Source organism: Mustela erminea, chromosome 17 (genome assembly GCF_009829155.1).
Source record: "Mustela erminea isolate mMusErm1 chromosome 17, mMusErm1.Pri, whole genome shotgun sequence".
In the NCBI taxonomy this organism is placed as follows: Eukaryota; Metazoa; Chordata; class Mammalia; order Carnivora; family Mustelidae; genus Mustela; species Mustela erminea.
In genome coordinates this window covers 39,191,164-39,197,163 of record NC_045630.1, presented here as the reverse complement: position 1 = coordinate 39,197,163, position 6,000 = coordinate 39,191,164, and positions in this window count along the sequence as shown.

The following is a 6,000-nucleotide window of genomic DNA, read 5'->3' as shown; positions in this document are numbered from 1 at the left end:
GTAAAGTAAGTTGGATATATCCCTGTGATAAAATATCTTATACCCATTAAAATTATACTTAAAAGATTTTTTTTAATGATAAAAGGATGAGTAACTATGGAGTTTAAAAAAGAATATAGAGTAGAGTGATTTTGTGCTTAAAATGAGAGTATGAAATGTGCTCCATTTGTAGAAAGCATTGAGTATAGAAACACTAAAGCATGTTCTCTGGGGGAAAGATGTGATCAGAATATAAAACTGTACATACAGAATGATTTCAACTTCCTAAAAAAATTTTCATGGAATAAGGACTAAAAGAAAATAGCTTAACATGTCTATAGTGGTATCACTTAGTGAAGAAATTACAGAGGATTTAAAATTTCTTTATCACGCATTCATTTTTATAATCAGAAAAAGATACTCTTAAAGAATTTCCACTCGTTTTCTAGAAACATCCAGTTCAGCCGTACATAGTATAATTTGAATCTTCTGAACTTTATATTAATGGAATTCACAAGCACTTAAGAAAGGACATTTAGAAAGGCAATAGCCAAGTTGTTAAATATAAGTTGGCGTTTGGTAAGAGGTTTAGAATTTGATATTTATAAACTATACAGTTAGAAGCATTTAATATCTATAGTATGCCTGAAATTATTTTTTAAAACAGCTTCATGACCAATTATATTCCATGCTGATATTAATTCTTAATTTTCCTAAATAAAATTATTTTTTATTCCAAGTATTCTCTATAAAGTAAAATATATGAACTGCTAGATTAGAGTTAAAAAGTTAAATAGCCTTGCCATTAACCAAGTTCTAAGCTTGACGTTCTGTTTGATAAGAAGTATAATTAACTGAACATAATTCTAACAACTGTGTCAGCACACCCTCTATGAGTTAGTTCCTCAGGTAATTAGATCATAGAATATTATTTTTGAGAGGCATATTTCTCCCTAGTACTCCTTGGTTTTCTCCTTCTCTAGAATGGTCAAGATAGGTCACCCTCACTTCTTCCCGGGTGCTTATGATTCAAGATTACATAGTGAAATGTAATGAGTGGAAATATATATAATAGAAAAAAGTGTATATATATATATATGCATATATATGCATATTCATATATATGTGCATATATGCATATATATGTGCATATTCATAGACTGTCTATGGTCACTAAAAATTCCAGTGAGAAAATGCAGATGGCTGCCATCAGAAGACACTCAATTCCCCTTGGACTTCCACCCCTCTGAAGTCTTGGCCCCATGTGATGCTTCCAAGACTTTGTATAACACTGCCACAAACTCAAGGGAAGTGAATTCAGACCATTGGTTGTCACCTAGGCTGTCTTGGTGTCTGTATCCCCTAAGGTTTATTCTCCACCACAGAGAACACACTTAGTTAAGGAAAAGGAGAGGAGAGGAAAGGAGAGAAGAGGAGGGGAGGGGAGTAGAGGGGAGAGGAGGGGAAAAAGAGAAGAGAAAAATGCTCCAGTACCATTTTCTCAGGGCCATTTCCTACATCATCATTTCTCCTGAGATGCCAAGGGAAAGAAAAAATTTATCTCTGTGAAAGCTGGGGCAAGTTTCAAAACCTGGCGCGGTATCCCTCTAGTGACAAAGTCAATTCATTTCTTCCAAGATACACTATTTTTGGTTTTGGTTTTCGTTATTTCATAAAAATTCACCTCCCACCTCCTTTTTCAGAATATGAAACCTAGATCAAATTCTTTACAAAAATGCTATGGAATGTATGGGAACACTATTAATGGGAATCCTGACTGCATGACAAATAAATATCAAAATTTGCACATTAGGGAATAACTCATAATAAACTCCAAAAACAACACAAAGGAGCTCTGAACTATTACTGCTTAGCTAGTTATGTGGATGAAGTCATCAATTCAATAATACTAGAATTCTAAGATTACTTCTCCCAACACCATTGCTAGGTAGATGTTAGTATTCATTATTATTTTACTAGGACATATTTATTTATGAAACTGAGGCTCAAATAAGTTGGTATGTTCCAGATAACGTAGCTAATAAAAAGTGAACCTGGGATTTGAACTGTCTCCATCTGTTTTCCCAGTCTTCAAGCTCTGCCCCTCACTATGTTCATGAACATTCCATGCCACCCTACCATCTGGCCTCCCATCTTAACTGAACTAAGTCCAGCTTGGAAATGTAGTCCAGACTTCATGCTTTTGTTCATTATTCTGTTCTAACAATTCCTGGTTATCCTTTAAGCTCCATTCAGTCTTTGCTTCTTCATGGCAGCTTTCTTTAGCCCCTGGGTTCCCATTTTATATAGTACTATGTATTAATATTCTTACAGGGATTCCAATCAAATAAAAACATTGTCTGCCTCCACCCCCCCATACCTCCTACACCCCTCAATTTGAGTCCCTTAAAGGGAAGGACCTTGCACACTGATCCATAGATGTTTCCCAAATGAGTGGATGGATGGGTAAATGGATGAGCAAACCTCAAACAAGCTATGTTTCTTAACATCAATTTTTCTGGCACTTTTGCCTAGCTGAAGTTCTGATTCCCATGTTTCTGATACTGATCTGATTATTTTACTCTGATTTCAATTTCTGGCTACATCCTTGCTCTAGAGTTGGCATTTTTGGGCTGGGTTGAATCCCAAGTATCATACTGGTAGTTTTTTCATCCTAACTGGAAGAAAATAAGCTCTATTCTATGTTATGATCAGTGCCATTAAACTAATGGGGGAAAAAGGAATAGAGGGTCCTCATCTCCAGGGGGATACAACTCTCCCCAAAGTATAAGAAGATATATTTACTTATAACTCGCCACCTTTTGAGAAATCCATCTATTTGCAGATCAAGAGAAATACAGTTAGAGGGAAGATACTTCACTTAATCGGTTAATATGTGGTAAGTTGCTTGACCTTAGTGAAAGGTGAAATTTTCTATCTAGAGTTTATATGCTACAAACTTCACTGTGTGGAGAAAAAGAGTCCCACCTTTTCACCAATTTTATTTTAAAACTATTTTATAAATACATAAGAAGAGTACTATTTATTAAACATAATACAAAATGGTTAATTTTGATCCTGTTAGCATATATATTACCTCAAATGTTCTCCAATGTTTGCACCTGACTGAAAAATACCTTGCAAATCTATGCTTATCTTATGCATTTTACTAACTATCTTGTAACCATAGGCTTGTGATTTGCAACAATGCTTAGAATAAGCTGTTTTAATAGTTCAGTGACCCGGAAAGAGTACATATGTATAAAGCATATATGTGAGGATATTTGTGATGGTGATTAATTATAGAGTATGGCATCTTAGAAGCCTGCAAATGAATAACTGAATAACATATTCCATTGTTAACATTCCTCTGTGAAGTGAAAGGTACAGAGAAAATAGAACAATGGTGTGCAGGGAAGTTGGGTCAGACAAGTGATAAGTCAGTTGTGGAGAAATAAGGAAGGAATTATCATCATTCTAACACAATGAATGTATAACAAAAATAATAATAATATGGTAGTATTTATAATTATGGTTATGTTCCTTATAAATTATAGATCAGTTCTGAAAATAGCACTTTTATATTTTTACATAAATGTAGATAATATATCCACAACAATAAGGAAAGGGTGCACAGTAAACCTCCATGAAATATTAAATCTTAAAATATAGTTCTCTATATGAACTCAGGGTAGGAATTTTTAATTATTCTTATCTTTTTCATAAGACCAAGAATTACTATATTCAATGTCCTGAGCCTGCAAATAATACTTCACCTGCCCTTCATCTCTGAATGCCAGCTAGGAAGCCCTACCAATGACACTGTGCATAGGTTAAAACAACCATGACCTGGAGAAGCACCATCAGTTTCTTGCGAATGGAACAGGTAGTGTAACAATTTTGCTTATAGCCTTACCATTTACAGGTTATCTTTTATCTCTCCTACCAGATTCTAACCTCCTCAAAAACTGGATTTTGAATGAGATTTTCTTTGCAACAACATGGATGGACCTAGAGGGTACTACACTAAGGGAAATAAATCACAGAAAGACAATACCATATGATTTCATTCATATGTGGAATTTAAGAAACAAAACAAACAAATAAAGGAAAAAAAAAAAAAAAAGAGACAGGGAAGCAAACCAACAAACAGTCTCTTAACTATAGAGAACAAACTGATGGTTTCCAGAGGGGAATTGAGGGAGATAGGTTAAGTAAGTGATGGGGACTAAAGAAGGCACTTGTGATGAGCACTGGGTGATGTATGGAAGTGTTGAATCACTATGTTGTACACCTAAAATGAATATAACAGTGTATCTTAACTCTACTGGATTTAAAAAATACAAAGAGGGTGGATCAATTGGTTAAGCATCTGCCTTCGGCTCAGATCATGATCCCAGAATCCTGGGACTAAGTCCCAATGCTGAGATCCCTGCTCAATGAGGAGGCTGCTTCTCCCTCTCTGTCTACTGCTCCCCCTGTTTGTGCTCTCTTTCCCTCTCTCTCTCAAATAAATAAATTTCAAAAATCTTTTTAAAAAATAATAAGAATTTTTTAAAAAATAATTTAAAAAATCCACAAAAAAATAAAACTAAAAACATACCATAAATAGAATAAACTTGTGGTTGCAGAAAAGAAGGTGGTGTGGTGGTGGGCGAAGTGGGTAAAGGGGAGTATGAGGTACCAGTTTCCAGTTATGGAATGAATAGTCACAAGGATAACAGGTACAGCTTAGGAGATGTAGTCACTGGTATTGTACTAGTGTTACATGGTGACAGATGGCAGCTGCCCTTGTGGTGAGCACAGCATAATATATGGAGTTGTCAAATCAGTATGTTATACACCTGAAACTAATGTAACAATGCATGTCAACTACAATTTTTAAAAAACTGGATCTTGGGGCACCTGGGTGGCTCAGTGGGTTAAGCCTCTGCCTTCAGCTCAGGTCATGATCTCAGGGTCCTGGGATGGAGCCCTGCATCAGGCTCTCTGCTCAGCAGGGAGCCTGCTTCCCCTCTTTCTCTCTGCCTGTCTCTCTGCCTACTTGTAATCTCTCTCTCTGTGTCCAATAAATAAATAAAATCTTTTTTTAAAAATTGGATCTTATTTGTATTTCCTAGAATGCTGCTGACAATGCTATGTACATGGTAGATAGCTGATAATTTTTTAAAAAGATGTATTTATTTATTATTTTAGAGAGAGTGTGTAGTGGGGAGGAGCAGAGGGAGAGGAATTTTAAGCAGACTCCCCACTAAGGTGAGTGCCAAGGGCAAAGCCGATCTTGATCCCACAATCCCGAGATCATGACTTGAGCAGAAACGAAGAGTTAGATGCTTAACCACTGAGCCACCCAGGCACCCCTCTGGTGGTTTTTTAAAATGACTACCCGTAGAGGCAGGCCTGTTCTGTGATACAGAACAAAAGAGATTTGGAAGAGTCAGAATGGAAAAAGAAAAGGAAAATCCAGTAGTTGGATGGATATCAGATCACCTCTGTAGTTTCAAAAATCCACAGATTCCAGGGCACAACATCAGACCTACTGATCCCACATATCTGAAGGAAGGCCTAAGAATCCTTACCTTTAATGTGGACCCAGGTGATTTTAATGTTAAGCTGAGAACAAGAACCACTGTTTAGGTACCTAACCTTTCTTTTCCTAGCTGGTGCGCTATAAACGAGTGAAATAAATAACACCTTCTAGCTTTATATTTCTCAAAGTGTATACATACTATTTATATGTTTATTAACATATATACATATTTTTTATCATCTCAGTTGAGCAATATATATTCAAGAAATCAGTACCTTGGTATAAAATTGACCTGGGCAACTCCCTGCACAGTCAATGAGTTTGCTCCTGGTAGATCCCTTACCCAACCCGGGCCCTTTTGTGTATCATCTGTGCACTCACACCTTTAACTCCAAATGAAAACAAGTGAAAGACATCCAGCAGTCACGTCCAGATGGGCCAGTGTTTGAACCTTGGTCCTTTCACACATCCAAGCAAAGACCAGGCTTTCC